The 26,367-nt window shown below is 41.6% G+C and overlaps 1 long non-coding RNA gene across 6 annotated transcripts in view; it reads left to right on the forward strand.

The window, feature by feature from the left end:
• Nucleotides 1-26,367, forward strand: part of LOC106740164 (uncharacterized) — a 186,683-nt gene that overhangs the window by 62,474 nt on the left and 97,842 nt on the right. For 4 of the 6 annotated variants that reach the window (XR_002087270.2, XR_009460996.1, XR_002087271.2 and 1 more), the window contains exons 2-3: nt 15,486-15,593; nt 20,101-20,207. This is a non-coding gene — a long non-coding RNA (uncharacterized LOC106740164). Of the gene's footprint in view, nt 1-2,730; nt 2,814-7,157; nt 7,311-11,818; nt 13,121-15,485; nt 15,594-20,100; nt 20,208-26,367 lie in introns of those variants that run through there. The other 2 variants (XR_009460994.1, XR_009460995.1) reach the window with 2 other exon arrangements.

The following is a 26,367-nucleotide window of genomic DNA, read 5'->3' on the forward strand; positions in this document are numbered from 1 at the left end:
CTCCTGCAGCCAGGAGCAGGGGGGAGAGAGGAAGCTTCATCAGAGTTTGGTGGGACAGGACTTCAGAGGTGGGGGGCTTTTGTGGTAATCAGCAGTGGGAGCTTTACCAGTACTAGAACTGGGTGACAGAGAGAAACAGTGACAGCCAGATTTTAGTGCCAGCCTGCCTTGGATCCAAACCAGGTTACTGACCCGCTGGCCAAAAATATATTGCTGACTGCTGCCTCAGACAACTAGTAACATATGGACCAAAGTGTAAGAGCCTAAGGGCATGTCTATAATGCTTTCAGAGTGCTCCTCAAAGCACTGCCAAGTAGCATGTCCCCTCCAGCTCACTCCTACTCTGCCAGCATGAAACTCAGAAATGTGGCAGTGAAGCTGCTTTTGGGGTACCTCTTCACTGCAGTTCTCAAGATCTTTGTCTCAGCATGCTTGAAAGTGGCAATGGAAGATGCCCTCTTTGTGGGTTCACTGTTTTGTTTCTTTGGCATGCATAGAGAAAGAGCATTTGGGACGGAGTTGTGCTTCTTGGCAGCGGGCAAGCCATTTAAAGATACCCTAAGGGAACTAGCAGAACCAAGGTTTAGGAATAGAAATGATGGTTAAGAATAAACTGTAGCTCTCACCAGTGAGTATCTAATTCTTCCCATGTAGCAAGCCACCAAGTAATTTTATTGCTGTTGTAAAAGATTATATTGCATCTCGGCACACAGATATAACCCAAAAGCCAGATTTTACCAGAGACACACAGTTCATGGGGGCGGGGGGGCACAGAGCCAAAGCATTATTAGAGGAGCTGTAGGAGAGTCTATGGTGTTGACCACGTCCCCTCCAAAGTCCATAGTGTATGCAGTGCACCACACATCTTTGGATATTGTAACCTACTGCTGTCTGGGACCCAGTTAACTCCACAGGTTAGTACAGAAAAGGACAGGCTGGGACAGAGATTTCATGAGTCTACCCCTTGTAAAGAGCATGATAGTAGAGCAAGGGGGAGGTTTTTGTACATCCTGCACAAGAGCCAGTCACAACCCATGCAAGCCTGTCTTTCTATTACCTACAAGCAGTGAAATACTGGAACAGTGATGGGGAAACCAAGCCAGCTCTTGGTTAAGTTGACATGAGGATAGGGGTGATGGGACTGATCTTTGCTGTGGAAATGGCTAAGCCATTCCAGTTACAGATAATTTATCACTGAGCCCTCAGGAACTATTTTGAAAGCGCTAAAATTTTCCTTGGAAATGGATTAAATTGTACCAAGGGTCAAGTTTTTTTAGCAAATTCTTTTACCCCCCTCTTCAGATGACCCATGTTTTGTGCTATATTGAACAGTCAATATGCTCAATTTATTTTTCAGGAATAAAACATCGTTCTAGAAACCTAGGAAATAACCAAGATGAATGAGAAATGCTTATTTATTAAAAGAAACTTGATATAGAAGGTTGTCAATAAAACCTGGCAGGATGAGTTAAAAGCCTGGAATGTGAAAAACATGGGATACAAGCTATTTAGGTAAGAGAATGGGACGAAAAGGGGAAAGATGGTTCAATCTGTCCAAAATGCCATTACCTGGATTAGAGTTCATGGCAGATCAAAAGAACAGGGTCCAATGAATTTTTTAATCAATATTCTAACTGATAAGATAAAGATGGCATTTTACAGGAGGTCTGTTGTAGAACACAAAACCAAACAAAGGGACAGGATCAGTAGCTTTATAAACCTTTATCTAGAGTGTGTGAAACAAAAAAAAAATGTATTAGCATGCAGGATCTCAATGGGGAAGATATATGCTTGACATCTTATGCTGCTGCTATTAAAATAGACTTGACATTTCTGAAAATTTTAGACATTAACTTTCTAACAAAAAAACCCCGGTTGCATTCAACTCAGGGTAATTCTATGTCAAACTTCATTCACAAGGATTAAGACGAACTAATCATTGAAGTAAAAACTGATGGTTTCCTGATTGCAAATGATCATAGCCTAATTTTCATTTTTTTATGTGAACCAGTAATGTATACACTCAATGTTTAAAGTTGTCATTTTTCCAAGGATGAAAGTAATCACAAGCAAAATTGAATAGGAAGTAATATATAAATATATATACACACACACATATATATATGGATGATCAATGGGATATGCCTGAGATGCACAAAACCTCATAATTCTGTAATCAAGTAAAAAAACCCTTCTTTACTCAAAAAAAAGCAACCCCTCACCAAACCCCCCCCAAAAACCCAGCGCTGCAAGAGGAGGGGTGAGAATACCACTTAAAATACCCAAAAATAACAAATGGAAAATGAGGAAATTGATAGTAGCAAATATAAATGAGCAGTTAAAAAAGGTAGACAATGGAAAAGGGAAACTAAAGGTATCAATGAAATATATATGGTTAGTATGCCCCAGACAGTAAGGAGGAATTCTTTAAATACATGAAGAACAAATAAAATCCTAATAATGGTTTATGCCCAATACTAGATAAGGAGAGGAAAACTGTGATACAGAAAAGGCATAAGTATTCAATATTTATGTCCTGTTGTTGCAGAGCACTTAGGTGCCCTGCTCCTTTTAAAGAGGGGAAACTGTTAGGGAAAGAGCCCTAGCAGTGAGTGAGGAGCCCCAGCTGCTGGTTGCCAGGGCAACCAGAGTTAGCTAGTGACCCACACCTGCCAGCGGTCAGCTGCCCAGAAGGAGCAGGGCTTGGCTCACATTTAAACCCCAGGGCTGAGGTTGGGTTGGCAGTTCCCTGCCAGCAGCCAAGGGGGAAGGAGCTCTCCCAGAGCAAGAAAAGGGGAGAGGCCTGACTGCAGGTACAGCCTGATACTGGTGAGGGATGAAGCACCCCTGGGGTGGCTTGAATGATGTTTTAGCTGGGAGACTTAAATTTATGTTATAGCCCATGGGGCTTGTGTTTTGTTTACTGCTTAAGACTGGTGGCTTGGGTGAGGCTATTAGGGGAACCCATGGAGGCATGGGAACCCCGGTGCCAGAGAGGGTGCAGCGTTTGGGGTGCACCGACCAGTGTCAGGGAGGGTACAGCACCTTGCAGAGCTGTGGGAAGCCCAGGAGCCAGAGAGGGCGCAGAGCGAGACGGGGCCGCAGAGAGCCCAGGAGCCAGAGAGGGCGCAGAGCGAGACGGGGCCGCAGAGAGCCCAGGCGCCAGAGAGGGTGCAGAGCGAGACGGGGCCAAATTATAACAAGGCCCAGACCAAACAATGTCAGTTCCATCTGTGAGGCTTGGGGCATGGTAAAGGGGTGGTTGGAGCCATGCATAGCCCATAAGGCTAGGGTGCCCCAAAACACCCATTGTAGAATGGGACCCACAAGGGGTTCAGGAATCCATGGGGTCAGTGAGTACAGCAGAACCATGTACAAGACAACATAAAGGCAGCCTCCCTATTATCTTTACCATCAAAGACATGGTGGGTGAGAATTGAGGGTGCCCTTTGGGCCAACTTGGCACGGTAAGGGGGCCTTGGGGAGATCACGGCCATCCTATAGGACCCTGTGCCATGACACCTGTATTTGGAAAGAAGCAGGAAGATGAAATTATATCCTTTTGCAATGAAGAAATGCCTTCTATCCAACCCTAGGATCCCAAAAATGTGGACATGGCTGCGGGTAGCGCCGCTGCCAGGTTTACATAGGCACAGCCTCCTCGAAGACCATTTGAGGCTCAACCTTAGGAAAAAACTACTTCACAACTAGGGTGTCCAGACTCTGGAATAAGCCACCTCCAGAGGTGATACAATCGCCTACCCTGGAAATCTTCAAGAGGAGACTGGATGGGCACCTTACTGGAGTCACCTGACCCCCCCCAGTTATCTTTCCTGCTTGGTGCAGGGGGCTGGACCCGATGATCTTCTGAGGTCCCTTCCAGCCTTACAATCTATGGATCAGTAACTAGGAAGAAGTTATGTAAGTTAAATATTTTTAAAATGGCAGGCCAAGAGCACTAAAAAAAGTAAAAATCGGCCAACAGTTCTCTTGAGAATTCATATTGATTTTTAACAAATGTTGTAAACCTTTTGGGATCTTCCAGAGAACTGAAAAGTGAGTATGGTGCTAAGATTTAAAGAGGATGGTTCATATAATAATTGGCTACTTAGCTTGACATCTGTCTCAGACAAAATCATGGAAAGACTGAAGCAACGGACATCAAAAAAATTTTAAAGTAGGTCATATGTCTCGCTCTAATCATCATGGTTTTTTATGGAAAATAAATCTTGATAACTAACTTTGATATTTCTGTGGAGATTACATGTCTGATTGATTATACATACACTTCCATAAGCTTTTTAACTTTATTCAGTTTGACATTCTCTTAAAGAATGCACTGTACAACATCTATACAGATTATATTAAATTGATTACAAATGATTAAAGCACAGAAATCAACATCCCATCAATTCAAGGGTCCTGTTCTCACACCAGTGTGATTTAGCATCTTTAATAGCAATCTGAAAGAGAACATTTAGTACTAGTTACATCCGCAAGTGATGCAATAATTGGTTGGATGGCAAATAACTATAGGAACAAATCTATCATACAGGATTTATCTAGTTTATGTGATAGAATACGTGTTTTAATATAACCAATGCCAGTTCATGCAACTAGGAAGGAAGAAGGCAAAAGTCACATTTACAAAATGGGAGATACGATTATAAAATTCAATAACCAGGAAAAGGATGTTGAGATCATTTCGGGACTGAATTTGAGCTTCCAGGGCAACACTGAAACTAAGAAGGTACCCCGGGATATGTTTTAAGGAGGAAAGTATGAAGCAGGAGTAAGTAGGTGGCAGTATCTCTGCTTGTGGCACGAACAAGACTGTCCCCTGGATGACTGTGTCCAATTCTGGTGCCACATCTCAAAAAAGAGATGGACAATTGGAGAGGGTTCAGAAAAAACGGACAAACAAACAAAAGGCAAAATAAAACACCAAAGCCTTTAAACCCCACTTGGTAGTAAGAAAATTAAAAACTCTGTTCTCTTTAGTTTATCCAAGAGAAGTCTGAGAGTGGATTTGATTGTGGCCTGCAGGTACCTACATGGGTCTGTAAAATGCCATTGCCAGCTTTTGTAGCTACTGCTGTAAAGAAAAAGTTTTGTCTGAGTGAAGAAAACAAATTTAAAGCTACGCTAGCCCCTCATCCACTTCTCTGCAGGCACATGAAAGGTTTATTGCAAGTTAAGTAGAAACATTTTGTGGGAGCCATTTGCTACGTCAAGTGAACATGTTGTTGTTGTTGTTGTTGTTGTTTTGGTGCTTTCATACAGCTTTGACGTATACATACCAGATAAGCTTTTTGCCAATAGGTGGAATATTCCATTTGTAATTGAAAAAGATATTCACCCTACATCTTGTTCTCATAGCACAGGACCCAAGAAGAGGACAGAATTGGCATAACACCACTTTGTTCAGTATTTTGAGGCTGCTGACAGATTAAATCATAAATACTTCTCTAAATTAGTCCTCATAAGACACTTGTGCTGTCCTTGACTCACTGGAATATCGCATCCCTTCCCTTTCCTTCCCTTCCCAATGTTTTGCTTATGCGGATTCCTTCTGCACTGGGGGAAGTCCTCAGCTGCCAGTTTAAGGTATCTTTCAGCTCCCATGAGATAACAGTGGGTGGTTAAGAATCTAGCTCATCAGTCTTGCTGCTGCATATTATTTTTTGCTCTGAAAACTCCAGGAAGGGACAAAACATGTCTAGGGATTATCATTTGTATTGATTAAAATGTTACATATATATATATATTTTTTTTTTTTTTTTTTTTTTTTTTTTTTTTTTTTTATCATGAGGATTTTCTGAGAGAGTAACTCTCAATAAATTTGCAGATGTGTATTTGACAAACCATCTCTTTGTGCTTCCTGTGAGCTATGGCATAGTCATTCTGATTACTTACAATTCTTTCATTCTGTGATTGCTATAAACTTGAGCAAACGCTTCCTGTGGGAAAACATCCCAGTTAGGACTAGGTAATTAACTCATTTATTGGATGCCTAATGTTATGCAGTGCTAGCAGTTGTTGTTTTTTTTCCCATTTCATCTCTATTTGTCTATGACAGAATGTACAATGAGTTTCCATTAGCAGAACTACCAGAAATTCATTTCACCAAGCTCTTCCTCCTTTGCCTTTTTGACCTCTTTTGGTTGTGGAAGCAGCATTGATGGAGATGTTTGCCTGTATCACAAACATTGATGCAAACTACTGGTATGTAATAGGTGGTTTTGTGTTGACTGGGTTCCATCAGCCCTATGGTACAGATGCCATTCTATCAAGAAGCAGCAATAAACTCCACAAATATTGAAATCATACTAGAAAGCAAGTGGTCATTCCATCCATTGCTAGTTATCTTGGACTCAGTGACTGTCACTCTCACTTGGAGGACGCAAGGTCTACAAACTGAGGACAAAAGTACAAACATACAGCACTGTGTACCTTGCAAATTCCCACAGCATCCATCACTACCTTGGCTACTTCTAGGGACCTGGTCTATGTCTTTGGGAATGAAATTCATATTGATGTCAACAGGAGTTCTGTACAATGAGGAATAGTGGCAGAAAACCCAATACTTGTGTGAAGATATTACTTAACTTATTAATTATTAATATGTTATAAAGCTTTAACAGAACAAGCCAGTATGTATCGCACTGGAGATGTAAAAAAACATCAGCCACTATACACAATGCAAGCATTGTGTATATTTATGCTCAGTGCAAATGATATAAATTACAAACTCATATAGGGTGTAATTACAAACTAGTATAGCTATTGAATCCAATTTTGTTCTCAAACATGATGTCTACTAATGGCATTAGTGTTACAAAATTGTAACTGAAAATAAAATCTGGCCCTTGCATTTATTAAATATAGCAGGTTTGTACTTTGCTTTATTTGGAAACGCTGCATTTAAAACTATACTTGCAATCTTTTAGAAAAGAATAATTCTGTCAACATCTGAATTGGAAGCTGCTGACAAAAGTGAACTAAAATTCCATTTTAAATAAAGGCTCATATACCTACAATGGCGAACAGTAGTCTGATGATGCAAACACTCACACATTTTACTCTTATGACTTGTGCCATTGATTTAGGCCAGTAGTTCTATACTTTTTTTTTTTTTTTTTTTTTTTAGGCTCCAGGCACCCCTTGTTAGACTCAAGGAACCCCTCAGAAAATGCTAGTTCTTAGTTTTCACTCTTTAAACTATGGAAAAATAATAGAGCAATTTTTCTATAGCGAAGAACCAGATGCTGCAGCACTGTGGTTGAGAATCACTGAATTAGACCTTGCTGGTATGTAGATTAATGCTTCATCTTATTTTGGGTCTAATTCTGAAGTTCTTGTTGAGTGTTTACTTCAGTTCTCAGTAGGGGAAAAAATGTCTTTAAAGAAAGCACGGTTAAAAAGGGGCTGAGTAGAAACTCAGAGCTAGATTCTGCCTTCCTTATTCTCCCAGAGACCCTTACTCATACAAATAGCCTCACTGACTTTGGTGTGATTACTTGACTTTGGTGTGATTACTTGACTTTGGTGTGATTACTTGACTAAGGTGATCAGAATTTGGTCCTTACTCTCAAATTTCACAAAACAAGCACTTCTTTCCAAGTGACTTGGAAAGAAACTCATTACCATTAAAGATCTGCTTACACAAACAAATGTGATAGCCAATCAGATACAGCTTTTTCCATGGGATTTTTGTTTTAGGAATATCCATGAAACTGATCATTACTGAGTCATGCATTGGCCAAAGCTCAAGAAAGCCTCAGGAGAGAAATAAGATGATACACTGATGTTCCTTATGCTATGTCCCCCCAGAACAATTCTTGCCAAGAACTTCGCACAATGTAAAAGAGCAAGCTGCCAGTCAAAAAGAGAAACTGTACTTAAGTAATTCATTCAGCATATTCACTTTATCAGTATATGAGAACATCCCAGACAGATCAGGTCTATGGTGTGTGAATGGTGGCTCAAGGAGAGAAATATTATAGGAGAATCAAGTCCCAAAATTCATACTCGGGTCTGGATGTCGCTTATACCCAAAATGTCTGAAGCTGTTGGATCAGGAGTCACTTTAATACTCCTATAACATGATAATGTACTCATAGATATTCTCTGGTAGCTCTGTACCTGTTTCCATCGCAATGAAGTTCTGTGATGGGGCAAAACAGTACAGTGAGGAAAGGGAGGTAGCAGTAAGGAACTCAACTGCCTCCCTATCATGCTAGCAGTTGAGAGGTTGAAGAGGAATAAGGGACTTACTAGCTTTTCCCTCCCTGCATCTCTCTCATGAGCTAGCAAGACAGATGAAGACTTTTGAGGTGGGAGTGAGGGTGGGGGATTTGTTGAGGAATGAATAAACAAAGAAGACTTCCACCCACTTCTCTTAAAAAAAACCAAAACAAAACAAAAACAAAAAACAGGAAAGGAAGACAGGATATCCAAAGGTTGACAAATAATGTCATTGGAAGAGCTTGGGAAAGAAAAAGGGCACCACACAAATATCTCACTCAAACCCTTAATCTCTGTTCAATTTCTGTTACTTCTGTCCTCTTCAGCATTACTAACAGAAGCTGTCCAAAGGCAGATATTTAACTCTGTGGGGGCTTCAAATTACTTTCAGATCCCCAGTATCCCAGCGCTGCCCCTATTCTAACGGCAACCCACCCCTATTGTGCCTTGCTACTTTATTGCTTTGTTAATTTGAATAGATTAAAGACAGTTTCTGTTCAATTGGTTCAACATTCAATGAATACCCAACACAGTTTAAAACTAGAAAAGGATGAAATATTAAAATGCCAGCTTTTTTCCTGATGTTAAGTCAAATCCTAGATCTTATTCAATTAGTTATTACTCAGGTAAAGCAGCCAGTGAGGTCAGTGGTAAATATTCCTAATGCAGCTGTCACCACTGAACGTGACTGCCAACGTTTGGCTTGGAAACACCAACTTATATAAGTCACTGCTGGGAGCTACTGTCTTTTTTGAAAAAGATGATAAAGTTTTTGCTTTTTTAGCAAACTGTAGAGTGAAAGGCAAGCTCATTTTTTTTTTTTTTTCCTTTGGCCAGCTTATTGGAGAGAATAGGCTTGGGGCTGCACATATGTTTTTTTCCTTCTTTCCAGTCATTCTGAGGGGAGGGGGGCAAGTACATTTTGTAGTTTCACAGATGTACCCATATGAATAGAGGCAATTTAATGAAGGAAACCTAAACCCCATATTCTTTCTAACTGAAGCCTGTTTTAGTTTAGTGGTTAAACAGTTGGCATGCAGTGACTGCTGGTAATCATGCTGACCAGAATCACTGTATTGGTACCTGTTGCTAACTTTCTGTTTCTTGTATCCACCTTCTATTGTTGTCTTACACATTGATCATAAATTTTTGGGCCCAGGACCATCTTGTTATTATGCCTTGAGACAGTGTCTGATGCAATGGGCCTGGAGCATCTGATTGTTGCCATAATACAAATAAAGAAAAATAACAATAGTTTACTGCTGTTAAAGCATCCGTGTGGTACCCATTATTTTATATTAGTCATGGATAAAGAATTATTTCTCAAAGCCACAGTGGGCATGGATTGTAGAATATGCCCAGCAACTAACACTCCTTGTGCCTTTCTAGGAGAGCAGCTGCAGCTAAGCCTTTAAGCATTCTTCTGCATTCCCGTTTCATGCCACAACAGTCAGAGAAAAAGAGGGGAGAAGTAGGCCCATTAAGAAGGAACTCAACTATATATGATTCTGTAATGTGTGTTGTATATGACAGAAAAGGAGTGATGCACAATAGCCATATGTGATAGATCATGCGCTTCAGCTGAATGTTCTTTTGCTTCAAGCAGTAGTATGCCCTATCCGTACCTATGGTATTGCAGCAATTTGTTTTTGTTTCTATTTTGGCAATAAATAAATAGAAAGAGTGATAGTTGCATTAGTCCAGTTTTCCACTGATCAAAGTATTTTTAGTTCTGAAAAGTTATTCTGCAAAGGTTTGTCGATAGATCTATGAAAGATAGTCCCTAAACTTGGCATGAGATTTAAGCTTTATTGCAACCAAGAAGGGCTCTTTTAAGTGTTGGCAATGTTTTCTTTCTTCCACTGAGCCATCAGACTGAAGCCTGATTTCCTTAGGGGGTCTTGCCTTCATCTTTTTTTCTTCAGCCTTTCCCAAAATGCACATTTTAAAGCATGAACCAAACCTAATCATTCTGGGGAAGGCTTTCCAAGATCAGTACATCAATAAACAAGATGAAAAAAGTCAAATTAGATTCTACAGGAAGGAGGCTATTCTGTTGACATGTTATTGCAAGATTATTCTTGAAAGCGTCAGAACAGTGAAGGAGTCAAGCTGGCAACAGCCACTTGAGCAATGGGTCAGTGCCATTAAATTGAACAATTGGAGACTTTGTCTCCAATGCCTTAAGCTGCAAGATATTTTAATGTTTGAAAATACAGCACAGCTTCACATGAATAAAAAATAGACCGGGGGATGCAAGAGAAGGGAAAGAGAATTAATGGGCTGCACTAGAAAATAGATTGATATGTGTTTCTGGGCAACTGTGTGCCCCAGGGTTTCTTTTCTTCACTGACTTGTTTTCAAGTAAAGATGTAGCTGGCCAAAAGCTACACAACATATCATTTAATTACCAGATTTATGCGTGTAGCAAGGAAACACAGTTCCATAGGGAGAAGGGTTGTTTATGGCAAAAGGCTTCAGTAAAGAACATAGTATACATTCTTGTAGCTATGTTGACTTCAGTAGAATAACGCTGATTTAAAAGAGCAGAAGATTTGCCCCAGGATAACATACCCACTCCCACTACAGACACATCCTGTCTTCCCTGGAAGACTAGTGAGCAATGTGAATAAAGTATCTTTTTATCAGTTTCCACAGCCAAAAATTATGGAGTCTTCTCCTTGGATAGGCACTGTTCCAGAAGCAGGCTCTTGTGAAAGTGAAATTGGTTCAAGACACAACTCATCACTGGCAGTCCTCATTTGTATGCACAGAAAATACCACCTCAAGGTCTGTAGAGATTGGCCCATGATCAGCATGTCTACACTGATTACATAAGTTGCCTGCAGCTGCATTTAGATTACCTGGACTGTATCCCCAAGCTGTCCTGCTGTAGAAAGATACATGGAACATGCTATTCCAAAAGATACTTCTTTTAACAAAAAGTCTATCTTCTCTGAAGAATCTGTCATATTGAACATAAATCAGTGCTGAGTGTCATCCCCAAAATAGTCTGGGCCTGTTCTACCTTTAGGCAACTTCAAAAGCCTAGGAAAGGTAGGTTTACATACAGATACCTGATTATTTCTGCACTAAAAAGGCAAGATGGGTTTCGTGAAGAGGAGCCTCTTCATGACCTCAGGATTCCTTAATATAGGTTAGCAATCATCCTTTATTCTACTTGTAATCTAATTATTTTTTTCTCATAATTAGATTTGGATTTTGTAGTTGGATAAAATCTACCCTGCTGTTTAAAAACTTCAAAAATCTCTGTACCTGCAAAAATTCTGTATCCTACAGTAGATTAAACTGAAAATTTGGTTGCTATTAAACAAATACATAATGATAATTATGCTCCCACTTACACCACTATAAATCCAAAGTAACCCTCCCAAAGTCAAGTTGTCAGGTAGAATTTGCACTGGTGTGAGTGGCAGCAGGATTGAGCTGAGTCCCGCCTCCTTAAGCTAATAGATAATATAGGATGAAAAATGACAGATATAGAACTGGAAATAGAAATGGATTATTAATGGATGCTTCTCTGAATTCTGCAAAATGTCTTTTCTTCCAGTGGCAGGATTAATTCTGAGGGAACCAGATTCTGCCAGGCAAAGACCAGACTCTTCTCTCAAGAGAGCAGCCGTCCTCTCTAATGCTGTGTGTCAATTGAGACTCCCAGCTGGCTCACTCCTGTTCCTCTTTCCTCAGCAGACCAACTAACTGTGCCAAATTATGCATCGAGGTTTTGGCAGCATGACCTACTTCCCACAGAAGACTGAGCAGAGAATTACACTGTTCATTTAAGTCTGGATTTGAACCATTTAAGCTTTGGTACACAATATGAAAAGCCCATGCTTTAACTGCCACTTAACACTTGAACTTATTTACTTTGTTATTGTAATCACACACCTTCTACAGGTGTACAGGTTAACAGTTAAGTAATTATATTACACTGGGAAATGGCTACCTTATTCATAATTAGTTCTGAGACTAATCATTCTACAACCAATGTTGCCATCCTGTTAGACTCCTAAATCTTCTCTTTTTACAATGGAAACATATATTGCTAGCTACAGGCATTGCTTCACCATAACAAGAGGCATTCATTCTTGTTGCATATCTCTTTAAATTCTTGACTTGATTACCATGGAAACATATAAAGGGATGCATCCTGTAGTTCAGTGGTCCAGTGGCCCCATTAATATATTGCCTGTGATACTCCCTGATATTGCTTGAGGCCACAGGAAATTAAAAGTTAAAACTTTTAGATTGACAGGAGAGCCAAGTAAGATGTTACTTGTTCTGTACTGTTGCCAAACCTATAGTTGTCCTTATTCAGGAAAAAAAAATCCACTGCAGTCAATGAGAGCTGAACTTAATAGTGACACATTCAAGTCAAAGGAAGTTTGACTGAGGTGAGATTGATTAAAACTGAGTAAGTATTTCTAGATTTGGATCAGACAAGCTAAGGATAACTTCAGCCAGATCCCAGTAATTGCCTCTTTATTAAAGATTCTTTTTTAATTTAAGGAGGAAAAATCTTTCAGCACTCTCACTCTAAATAGCTAAGAGCAGAACGTTGCCCACAATTTTGTCTGCACAGTTCCCTTGCCTCATTCCTAATCTGAATCGGTTTACAATATTTGCTGTTTATAAACACGTTTTAAAAATAACCTGAATTTTGTTTGAAATGGACTGTGGCAGGGCACTGTAGGTGCCTGCCACTTTAAGGCCCAAGCCAAGCAGCCAGCAGGTGCTTAACTGCGGCAGCCATTTTTAGATCCATGGCTGCCTATATAAACAAGGCAGTTTGCGGCTAGCCAGCCAGGCAGTAACACTGCCTGGCTGCAAGGTTGCTTACAACATCCTGGAGGTAAGGGCAGGAGCTGTAGGGGATGGTTTGGAGGCTCCTGGTCCTGGGTATGACCTAAAACTTCACTGTGCCAGGAGTGGGTGGCCTGGTGGGGCTCAGTGGTGCGGGGGCCCCCAGGAAATGCCAGGCCAGTGATCACCCTGGTGAAAGGTGAGTAGGGGTGCCTTAACCCCAGCCCTTAGCTTTGGGTGGGCCATATACCATTGCTATCAGAGCTGGGTAGGCCAGGTAAGCTTCTGGAGGCACCTGAGCCTGCTGGGGGAGTGACCCGCACAGGGTCAGGCACACTTCCAGGAGCACCTGAGCTGGGAATGCAGGACCCTGATCCCTATGGCAGGGAGAAAGGGGAAACCCCACTGAGGTACTCGCCCGGTCAATGCTGGGGCCAGGACCAAAGGGTCAAAAGGGCCAGGGGCCCACTGTGAGGAATGCCCACGAAGAGCTAAGAGATGGGGCCAGGGCTTATGGAAGCCGAAGGTCCCCAGGGTTGGGGGCCACAGCTAATGGGCGAAGGCAATGGTTGAGCTAACTGCCTGAGATGCCATCTGTGAGACTTGGGCCGCGGTGTAGGGGTGGAATGGAGCTGTGGATAGCCCCCCCAATATCAGGGTGTACAATGGGCAGCCTCCTGTCTTAACTAACAACTTAATTAATTACCAACAAGGTGTGGTGGGTGAGACAGGTGGGTGGCGTGCCCAGAGGCTGGTGGAAAGCTAGCTCTGTGGCTAGCCAGGGACTCCCACTTCGCCACATGGACCAAACTAATGGTACAAAAATCACCTCATAATAAAAGGAACAGCTGCATTAGCTTCTAGGGAAGCTGCATTTAACCCACAGAGATTTGAAATGGTGGCTGTGACCATTCAGAATATTTTCATAATGCTTAATTGTGTTTGCTCTCATGTTCAGTCTGGTATTTCTATTTACTGGATATAATTTGCCTCACAAATACCCTAAAATGTAAATGAAAACAGATATGATACAAACAATAAAAAATTCTAAAAAAGAAAAAAGAGACACTGAAGGCCTACTAAATGAAAACCTGATACAGGATGAAGAAACAGGCCTAACAAATAAACTTCCTATGTGCTGAAAGATCAAATAGATTCTGAAGTTGATCAGTTAATAGGATGCATATTACTATGTATTCTGTGGAAGAATAGGACTCTCCTATGCCACAGAATGATCAGGAGAATAGATCTAAAAAAATGATGCCTTGATGTTTTGTAGGGGTGTTGTGTGTTGTTTTTGTTTGTTTGTTTGTTTTTTGTTTTTAATGATATTTTATATAAGGTCAAATCCTGAAGTCCTGGTCGGATTCTATCTGTTCCTCGCTGGCTGCATCTACACATGTGCTTAATTGCTGAGTAGACTAATTAGCTGCAGAGTAAAGGATCACCACCTACATGTGTGATGATATTAGGCCACAGTAAACTGATTAATGTCTCAGTACGGTAGTATTGTTATAACAGGGAGCTGTTCCCTGGCCTCTGTTACAAAGTGGGACCCTGAGTGTGACCAGGGTCACTGCTCAACTTACCTGGAAGTCACACTAGGCTTCCACCACCGCTGGCAAGACTGTTCAGGTGTATCAGAGAGCCATCCTCCAGCCCCTGTGATGAGTAGAAACCTTAGTGCAATCAGGGTCACTGCTCAACTCATCTGGAAGTCACTCTGGGCTTCTGCTGCTGTCAGCAAGTCTGTCTGGGATTGAACCCAGAAGTGCAGGTGAGCCCCAGCTTCTGGTGACTATGTGTCTGGGGATTGGGGTGTGATTGGCCCCTAAGAGGCCCAGCAGGTCCAAAGGCAAGAGGGCTGAGGCACACTACCCCTGAAGAGGGGAATGCATCATCTCCTAGAAGAGAGTGCAGGTCTATGTGGAAGCACAGAGAACGAGCCCAGGACAGCAATGAACTTGTGCTCTGGCTGAGACAAGACTAGGGCAGCTAGAGAAGGAGCCAGTGAGGACTAACTGTCCAGAAAGAGCCAGCCTCTCAACCCTCCAGTGTGGAGACCAGGATATAAGTAAGCTGTGTAGTGTGAGGAGTGTCAGCACAGTACAGGATAGGACCTTGGGGCCCAGCAGCCCTGTGCCCAACCTGACTGGGCCATGGGGGCTTGAGTCCATTGGATTTAGCTGCACCAAGGCATTATTGGATTCTCACCCACCACAATTGATGTTGGATGGTACTTTAATTGGGAGGTGTTCAATTCCACTGCAGCTTTACTGAGATATACCAGGCTTGGTCTGTCTTCTAGGGCTCCAACCTCCCCTACACCTTGTCCATGCAACACTCAGATGTTAAAGCATCTGCCACACCCTGGATCTCAATGGGCAACCTCTTTCTCTGCTTTGCACTTACAGGAATGTGGTTGCCTCAAGCTTGTCTCTCCGTTATGATGGTCACCTGGACCCTAACAGTCCCCCTGTCAGAGCATCTTGAAGGAAAGAATAACTAAGGAAGAACACAGGGTATGTAATTTGAACCCAGGTAAGTCCCCCAGTGTCTTAGGACCTGGCAGCTTATAGGTGGAGCCTTCTTGCTGCAGCACACTGGGCCTTGAGGATGGTGGAGTCTCGCCTGTTCTTGCAGGGCCTGTACTCTCCCAGCTTAAATGAAGAACAGAAAGAAAAACCCAGACTGGGCTGGCCTTTCACTGACATGAAGGCCCTAGCCTTGGGTGCTTCAGAGATGGCTCAGCCCTGCCCCAGCTAAATCCTAACCTGCCTGAATGTGGGTTCTTCCTCAGTGAGTCACCAGTTCTTCCTCTCTTTGATCTAGGCCAGGAGTTCAGCCTAACCTGCTCCCCTCCAGTGAAACACAACAAAGCATTAAAAAAACAGGAAAAAAGCCCACAGGGCCTTAATATGAGCATGGCTGTCTCTCTCACATCCAGCTTGTCCTTGGTGAGGCTTCCCTCTGGCTCCCTCCACTTTCTCCACCATGGGCTCAATGCTGGCATCTCCCAGCTTACCAGAGCCCCTCCAAGCTCTCACTCCAGCCTGCAGCTGGCTCCCTTCCTTCAGGAGTCTCTGCTCCTCCATTCCTCCACTCCTGCATCACTGCTGTGTCCTGCGGTACATCCAGTTTGCCTTCTGGTCTTGGCATCAGACTAGAAATATCTGAGCAGCTCTGGGGCAGTCTGATCTGAACTGAGCAGCTGCTAATAAAGCATGGTTCTTGTGGCATCTCTTTTTCTCCTGGCAATGCTCATTCTGGTGTGATAGATGGCAGCTGCAGGCCTAAGCAGGGTTTTCCTATCTTACTCACAGAGAGCGGCTGAGAAGCAGCTCTGGAGGAAGTCAGTTGGTGGAGTTGACAGGCCGACCAAAGGGCACCTCTGAGAAAGACTGACAGTTTTGCTAAAGCCAATAATGGTGAATGTGGAATCCATGAGAACTGAGTAAGGGAGTAATTGATTGAGGAGGAAACCCCCTCCACCAAGGGTGTGAGGAGCCTGTGATTGGTGCTGGACTTACAGTGCATGTGCACCGATAAAAGGGGCATGAATCAGGATTAATTGAATCCCAATGGACCTCACTGGGGAGGGGATGATAAGCGTCAATGACTGGGTGAGCTACCACTCAAGAGATTCTGTTATACTGGAAAGCCTATAGTATTAGCCCAGCAGGAGTGGAGAGAGCAGGGTGTAAGGAAGGTGGAAGGTGGAGTCCTGTTTAAGAGGAATGCTCCTCTTTGAGGGATCTCTGTTTCCTTTTTGTTTCAACACTCAGCTTCCCCTTTATTTGTTATACATCAAGTCACTGAAGGCGAGCACAAGGAAGTGGGCAATGACTCTCAGGAAGAGCTACAGGACACGTCGTACCCACTGACAACTATTTTATGCCAGGGTAATTTACTGTGATTAAACACGTGCAGACACTGACAAGATGTAAATTGTGCCCCGTCAGCCCAGCCAGCTAGGGTCCAGAGTCCTACCAGCTCTGCACTTTCAGCATGCTCATGTCCCATCCAGCCCCTCTGCCAACTAATGCCACCCAGGGCTGACACCTAATGCCCCCTGCTAACCCAGGCCTGCTCCACCCCAGCTCAAATTGCTACTGTCTTTGGCTCACATGTAGATACTGTTCCTGAAAGTAGTTTACTCTGGCTCAAAATTCTCCAGAGTTTATTTCTTTGCATTAATTGCATGTGTAGATATACCTACTGAGACCAAACCCCCATTGGGTCAATCCCATTGTCAGTGCTGGAGAGTAAACAACACACTTCAATTCAACAACACTTCAATACTGACAAGTGCAAGGTACTGCACCTGGGGGAGGAAGAACCAGCAGCATACCTACAGGCTGGGACACTCCCTTCTTGTCAGCACAGAGGCAGAAAAGGATCTTGGAGTCACTATTGATTCCAAGATGAACGTGGGCTGCCAATGTGATGATGTGGTCAGGAAGGCTAACCGCACCTTGTCATGCATCCACAGATGCATCACGCGCAGGTCCAAGGAGGTGATCCTCTCCCTCTATGTGACATTGGTCAGGCCACAGTTGGAGTTCTGTGTCCAGTTCTGGGCACCGCACTTCAGGAGGGATGTGGACAACATTGAGAGGGTCCAAAGGAGGGCCACTCACATGATCAGAGGGCAGCAAGGCAGGCCCTATGAGGAGAGGCTACAGGACCTGAACCTGTTCAGCCTCCACAAGAGAAGGCTGAGAGGGGATCTGATGGCCATCTATAAACGTGCCAAGGGTGACCAGCAGGCATTGGGAGAGGCCCTGTTCCCCTGAGCACTACCGGGAGTAACAAAGAATAATGGCCATAAGTTGACTGAGAGTAGATTCAGGCTAGACATCAGGAGGCGCTACTTCACAGTCAGGGCAGCTAGGATCTGGAACCAACTTCCAAGGGAAGTGGTGCTTGCTCCTACCCTGGGGGCCTTCAAGGGGAGGCTGGATAATCACCTGGCCGGGGTCATTTGACCCCAGCATTCTTTCCTGCCCATGGCAGGGGGTTGGACTTGGTGATCTGCTTAGGACCCTTCCAACCCTACCAACTATGAAACTAAGGTGTCATTTTTATAGATTCTCTTTTGGGATCATTATGTCTGGGCTTTTCAGAGTAGGCGATGGGAATTAGACACTCAAATGTAATTGAATTTGAATAGAAACTAAGCATATATAAATCCTTTAAACTGCTTTGAAAATCTCAGCATGTACCATTTTAGAACAGTTGATTTTAATGTAAGTTTGGCCACAGTAAGGGCTCAATAAAGATTTTTGGGTTAGGGTCCATAGAAAGTACTTGCTTTACAGGTTAAAGCAAGATTTCTCTAAATGCCATCATGCCACCTGCTGTAGCCTGCATCTCACAGCTGCACTGTGTTCTGTCTTGTATGTTAACCAACATTCATAAGGATTCTGGAATCGGAACTTAGCTGACAATTTTGCTGATGAGGCTTAAGGCAGAATAGATTCCACTTCTTTCTACTATAGCAAATGTTGGCAGAGCAATGCTGGCAATTGTTGAAACTTGCTTTTGTTGGTAAACTAATCAGATGGGATTTGCAAGACAGAGAAGTTCTCTAGTAATGTCCATCATCTGGCATGTCATTGCTTGAAAGTCCTATTTTAATTAACGCCATCCAAAAGTTTCGGCTGTTCAACTGAAAACTTCTAAACCTTTGGCAGCATCCTACTTAAGGCCAGGCATTGCTGGGAAGGAATATGGATTCTTATGTTGCTCTTTTTCTTTTTGCAACTTGAGTCAACTGAGCACAATAACTGTTCTTTGGATATTTGTAAATAAGTAGCATGCAATTTTCTCTGTCAAAATTGGACAAGTCCTTAATTATAGTGACAGAGAGTTATTTTTGGGTAACCACATTAAAATACTGCAGCAAGTATACTACAACCTTAACCTCTATCAAGACCCATACTTTTTGTGTGAACAGCCTTTTTCAAAAGAAAGAAGAAACCCATTAAAACTGCATTTGGAGTTACTTGCTTATGGAAAAAAAAACATGACTGAAATTGCATGTAGCATGTCCTATCATGAAAGTGTTTTTCTGTGAATTGGGCCATAAGATTGCAATTCTAAGCAGTCTTCCGATTAATTCTTCAGTTATGCAGTCCAATTAGGACAAATGTTTCCTTTCTAGTTTAATTAGAGATGGGTAAGCTCGTTGGAGCTTATTTGTATAAAATATGTGCTCATTAAACAAGGACTGGATTTTGTTCAGCTTGTTAGAAATGTCATGAAAAAGAGCTTTCTCACACTGCCTCTAGCCTTTTTAACCCTTTCAAGACTAAAAAGCCTGACAGTCTATTAGATGTCCAAAAAGTACATTATGATTGCTTCAGCTAGTTTAAAAAAAAGAAAAGGTGATCATGATACATTTGGTTTATTTGTAAACTTTGTGCTGCTATGGAGATAAATATCTTCCACCCACAGATATCACCTCAAGTAATATCCCTCCCTGTGAACTAATCTAATTTATGATGTACTCATAGAATTTGCTAATCTTCATTTCATAATTCTCTAGCAGCATGATGGAAAAGAAACCCTGGGTCTGACAGACACTCTGTATTTACTGAGAAAAGAGCAGATTGGTAAAGTAGTATATGAATGCCTCTGAAAGGAATGAAGCATAAGCATTACACAAAAGACAAGCAGTATATGATGATGAAGAGGCCACAGTTAATTATCTAAAAAAAGTCAAATTCCAGTTTATTCACTCTATACTTTATGTCTTTTTCTCCATTTTTGATGATTTTTTTAGAAGTGTATTTATTTAAGCCTGTTTTACATATTCATGAGAAAAGTACCTGTGCTAATATGATGTATTCAAGATTGCCTTGAGCTGTGGATTCAAATATTCAGATCTGTACTTAATGTAAAGATAACCCCTCAGTGTTTGGGCATATAGTGGATTTGCTCCCACTTTGCTCCCTAACCTTGATGTCTTTGAAGTGCACATGAATGAGAAAAGATTTAATTAAACCATAGCCTTCTAATACACAGGCACAGAAAAATGATGGTGTATAAAAGCACGAGACACAGCAGAAGGCACAAACCCTAGGAGAACAGAAGTGTGCAGCAGAAGTGATCCAGAACACCAAAGTAAGATGGTAAGAAGAGCATGAGTGCAAGCAAAGGTTGGTGTTTAATGTAATTCTACTAGGTTTGCACACACAGCCATTTTGTGAATGAGTTGGACAAATGCCAACCAGAAGTGCATACCAAGTGGAGAACAGAAGCATGAGCAAAATGGCTTCTTAAGCATGCACTAATCATTTTGCCAAGGCAAATGTGCTCCCTTGCTCCTACGAATGAGAGGGATTAGGTGTTCTTTGAGTGTACATCCAAATATTGAGTGCATAACTTAAGCATCAAACTTTGAAAATTTGGCCCTGAATTCCTTCAGTTTCATTTAAGAATGTTAGAAAGTCCAAATTCAGTCAGGTAGGCCTGAAGGGAACTGGGAGCTTGGTTTAAGTAGCTTTTGTCCAATAGTGGAATGAATGTCAAACAAACTCTTGGAGTCAAGACAGCTCTGCTAGACAGGCTTTTTGTTGTTGCTCCAGGACTGAAGCTTGCTATAGCCATTTGCAGGTCTGTTGAAGAAGTATCTAAAATGGAACATGACAGCACAGATTGAGCATTTGGCGCTTAATCCAAAACTAATGGAATTTAATGGAGATCTCAACTTCAACGGCTTTTGAATTGGCAACACAGTGTTGTATAAAAAACAATGCACTACTGAAATTTTTTTTTTCAACCCGTCAGCTGTCTGAGGTGTGCTGTTCTTACTTACTTAATACCAGCTTTTTCAGGATTGGCCTATGGGTAATTTGCAGTGTGAATAATTTGAAGAAAAACACTGTAATTTCCTTAATTTTATTTTAGCTGCAGCAGATTTGAGATGATATCGTGCCAATTATGCACTTATATTTTCACAGGTGTCGTGTCGTCATCTCTTAGTCTGAATGATTGCTTTATTACAGCTATATGAAACTTGGGAAGAAAAAAAAAGCTGAAGCCTGTTTTTGAGTGGGATCTTTCTGGGAACTATCATTTTGTATTTATACAAAATACCCAAATGCAGAGCCTTCTTCAGCTATATGTCAGTGGAAAATAATGTCAGAACCCATTTTTAGCAACACTTTGGTTGAAGGATATTTTTGCTTTCAGAGAGAGAAGCTTTTCATATCCATGAGGGGAAAAACAAAGGGAAATCTTCCTAGGTGAATACTCTGGGGAAAAGTATACAAAGGAAAAGATCTATTAACAAGATAGTTATTACAAGGGAAAGACTTTGCCGTAGAGGGATACTATCTAATGGAGCAGTCTCTTTTCAGGCCTCCTAAGAGCCAAGAAAGTCCTGGAAAATGGAGATAGTGTTTTCTCTTAGTTTTATAGATATATATTGTTCTCAAAGGGGAGTTATGATGATAGTTCATTGTATCTATTGAGTCGGGTACCAATTGCTAGGTACTACACACATAAATAACACAAACAGTCCCTGTCCCTGGGAGCTCACAATCCAGGCTTTAGATGATATGTAACTGGTAAATAAACATGTAAACAGGGAAAGAGTGGAAGTGAGGAGATAACTATGGACACGTGTGTTGCAGACGCCTCAGAAGTTTTTCTTATTGATCAGCCACTTGTGACATATTGGATAATCTCATTTACAGTTTAACAACATTGTGGGCCAAATTTACAAGCAAGTCCAAAGAAGTCTACCTAAGTTCTAAGAAGCTAGAAAAATGCCTGACTTATTTACAGCCTTGATTCCTTTAGAGTCCAATCTTTAACAACTGATTGTTTAAAGAAAATGGACAGGCAATAATATATAAACTTTATTTTGGGAGATTTGACACAGATAATTGGTTACTATGAAGGGTGAAATGTGGTGCAAGAAGGAAACTTCTAAAACTGAAATCAATGCATACTTACCTCAGGTGCGAAGGGAAAGCCCAGCTGAGGCAGTGAGAATCCCACTGCGGTCCTTTTGGATTGGTGGTGGAAGCCTGGAGCCAGGTACATCTGGCCCCAGAAGGGGCAGCCAGGGAGAATCCACGGTGTTCTGGGGGGGGAGACGAAGGAGACCCTACAGTGAAAGATAGGACTCCCCACTGCATACCCAGAGGGCTCACGTTACAGGGAAAGTTGGAACTGTGGGTGAGTCTGCTGAATTCACTGGCATGGTTTTGAAGTTTTCTTCTGGAAAAGTGCCAAGAGGAAAGAGACCCTGATTGTAAAGCCCAGCTTGCTCTGGGGGAGGAAGTCAAGATTGGGAGGAATCGATTTGTGGACAGGGATGGTTTTCTCTGCAGGGGTTTCCATGTGATTCCAGACCTCAGATGTTCCCCAGGAGGTAATTATGCCCAGGCACACAATGGGGTCAGTGGTGTTTGTCTATGGAGCTGAGAATTGATTCAAGTCAATTGACTTGCAGACCCTTAATGAATTAATTAAGGTTGATTGAGCTAGGGACTTTGAATAAACGCTGAGTTGATCTGAACCTGTTAAGCCACAGATCCTTAGTGAATTAATTTTGGGAGGATTTCTCTCCCGAGTTCAACCCAGTACAGGGGCACAGAGTTTAATGTCTTTATATGCATTTATATTCTCTAGTTCAGAGAGATGTACACACAGTCATCCCAATCACATATAAGAAGGTGACTATTCACAGCATCACACACAATTGCACAACACAATGACCCAGACAAGAAGGTGGTAAAGGTGGGTGTAAGAGGGAGTGGAGCCCCATGAAGGAGTCTTCCAAGGGGCAGGTCAGGGCCCCATCAGCTGACATAATAAGCTCCCAACATCAAAAGATACAAAGACATTGCAGGAAGAGCATAACACTGGAGATCAGTGGTGGCAGCATTGACTTCATACTGGTGTCTTACTCTGGTAGGACGTTGGGCAGGAGAAGGCCAAGGCCATATTGCACATACCCCTGACAGTGATCAATGAAAGGATCTTGGAAAACTGCACTACAAGGGTATTGTATAATAATAAATTTTAAATACTAAGTTTAAGAATTACACTGGTCTTTTATATTTAGTCCTGGACAAACACACAAAAAAGCACTAGGAGAGAGGCCCATGTTCTGATAACCTTGTACATTAAATAGCACCATATTCCATGTCCATTAGAATGAACAAGACTTGTTTCTAGGGTAAGATGCTCCTTAGTGTAGAATCAAGACCAGAGAGAGTTTTGAGCCCCAGTGTCTCATGAATCATCACAGGTAGAAATGAACGTTGTTGTGCTGTGTGAAACCTGACTTGCTGGCAGTTCTTGTGATACTCATTGTTTGCCTTTGGATATATGAGGCTACATGATGTCTTTAAGCATATGTTCAAATCTTGTGGCATCAATGATAACCCTGTTCCTGAAATTCAGGTAATCAGGGCTTGTAACAAGTATCGGTGCTAGGGTGGATATGCATCCCTATACCCTGTGTGAGGATTCTGCCACTTATGACTTAAAAGACAAAGCTCAGAGACCTCGTGTGATTGCAGGTTGCAGGCAATCACAGCCCACCCATAGGTAGTGGGGAGATTCAGGTCAGAAAGACTTGAAAGGGACTTGACATTTAACTAGGTACAAATGGCTAGAGCAAAGGGGAAGGAAATATTCTTTTGTCCCAGTTGTCATAAAATGGGAAAATCTTTTTTTATTCAGGGCTTTTCATTATTTTGAGCTTTTTGTATCCTGCTGTTTCACCATTGTCTGTCCATCACAATTTTAGAAGTCAATAGCTTAAGAACTGTTAGAGCAAAAATGATGTCTTATACTGGTACAAAACATTAAGTCCAATTTTCAAATATTATTAAGTTATCCTTTTACACATTACAAGTCTTTTGCATGAGAAATTAAATGACTTGTAGTGTGGGAGGGAAAGGAAAGAAAAACAGTTTTTGGGATAATTTTATTTTTTAGGTCCACTAGCTGGTGACCTGCTGTGGCTAAAAGATTTAAGCAAACCAGCCATATACTTTCAAAGGAGGTCTCAGCTTTATCAAGAGCAGAACAGAAAATAGAAAGAAACTGTTGCAATCCCTAGTAAGTGCCACTTATTTGTCCTAAACACACACACACAAACAGACACAGAGCTAGGAAAATTTCTTTCAGTTAACACTTGTTCAGATATGCTAAATTTGTCAAAAACAATTGCCACTTGAGGTGAGAAATTCTTTAAGTGAGTACACAACCATTAGAAAGGGAACAACTGCCCTTTCAACATAATGACTATTTGAAACAGGATCCAGAGTGTATTTCAAGATAATAAACACTGACAACTGCAGTAGGTTAAGGGTGGATGATAGAGATACTGAAGGAACTTGACTGAAAGAGTAACAGAAAGACTCAAAACGTCCTTAACAAGCCAGGAAAGCTACCAGTGACAACTTACTGGGGGGCATACTAAACAAAAAATGCCAATTTTCTTATACGACCAGTTATACTTGGGATTCCGGCAGCTCTAAAACTACCACACAACTAAAACTACATTTAGTAACCTCATAGATAACAAGATCCAGATTGTGCTAGAATAATAATACTTGCTCTTAGTTGAGTCCAGATTCAGGAGTCCCTCACCATTCAGCAAAGCACTGAACCATGCATTTACTTGTAGGCATATGCAAAAGTCTCATTGACTTTAATGAGACTTAAATATAATACATTTTAGTATATGCTTAAGTATGTCTCACAATTAGAATGGACTTACACACACATTTAAATGCTTTGCTGACTGCAGGCCAGCTTGTTTTATACCTTTGAGTTTGGCTTTCACTGAGTCTGTGAACTGACTTCCCTATGTATCTGAAAGGAGAATGGACTCTTAATTACTTTTAACTAACAGTAACTTCCTGTTTAAATTTATCCTCTTTATTTTTTTATGTTTCAGCACACTGTAATTAAAACAAATACATAAATAAGGTTGTGTTCGACTCTCTGACCTCTTACATAGATCTACACAGATATTTAGGATCCACTTTGAGGTAGCTTTCAACCAAGCAGAGTTATGCGAGCCACCCCTTTCTCTGTCTAAAATGGAACCTTTCTAGAAATCAGTCTGAGGATTACTTGTCTTTTCTTCCAGTTTAGTCTCTACTTCCATGCAAAAGAGAAAAGGCAAGGGATGTAGAAAGATTGGATGATAAGCACATGGAATTGTGGGATTGCTGATAGAATTCCAGTGTTTGAGGCCTCCAACACAGTGGGGAGTTCCCAACACACTACAGAAAGTGGCAGGTGCAGGGTGATTTCGTGCAGATATAATTCCCAGAATTTCAGAAGAGCTTCTAGAGGTGAGGCTGACTGGTTCCAGGGGTCGAGTTTAGGAGGTCAAATTGCAAATGGCTGGCTGGTATAGGCTTTAGATCAAACTTAAGGTTAGCACTATATAGTATGGGAGAATGTCCCTTTGAATGCTTTATAATCAACATTGAATTGCTTATTACCAAAATAACAAATGCAGGGAAACAGTTGGATCCCCCCTCATATAGCAAGTTACTGGTTACTAGGTTAGATAAACTATTTTACTTAATTAAAAGAATAATTTACATCTTAAGTAGAACTGAGAGAAATGCATTGCCAGATGTGCACTGTGTGAGCAAGTGACAAAAATAAAACATGATTGCAAAGGTCACAATGATGGGTCTAATGTCTTACTCCATAATGCAATCATCTCAGCTTGCACTTGAACATCTGTAAGACATTTAGGCCATTATTTTAAATAGCAGTTTTTAAGGCTTTAAACAGGTGAGCAGGAAGTATGATGGACCCAAGAAAGCATATGTTGAAGTGTAGCTGTGAGGTGGAAAGGGAATGTATTGAGATGTGGGAGAAATATAAATGTGCTGGGAATCTTAGCATCCAGCATGTTTTGTAAAATGCCAAGAGCAGAGTAAGCAAGAATTCCAAATATGACATTCGCACAAGTGTCACACATATTTACCTTCATAATATTTTGCATTTAAAGAAGTAATGAGGACTCTCAGCACACTTATATAAATAATAAGTGAAATAACTAAGGGGCTCTATTATGGCTTTCCAGAGATGGAGTTGCTCTTGGGAAGTACACATTGGCATGTCAGGTCCTCGAGGTATTTTACTCATGAAAGTCTGGAGGTCCCCTGTGTGCTGAAAACCGAGGTCTACAATCTCAAAAGCTCAATGCTTCTCCAGATTCCTGCTACATAACATATCTCCATATTGTTCCTTACTTGGGCCTGTCCAGTCCAAAACTCATAACAAAACCTATAAGGA

The sequence above is a fragment of the Alligator mississippiensis genome, chromosome 3 (assembly GCF_030867095.1).
Source record: "Alligator mississippiensis isolate rAllMis1 chromosome 3, rAllMis1, whole genome shotgun sequence".
Lineage (NCBI taxonomy): Eukaryota > Metazoa > Chordata > Crocodylia > Alligatoridae > Alligator > Alligator mississippiensis.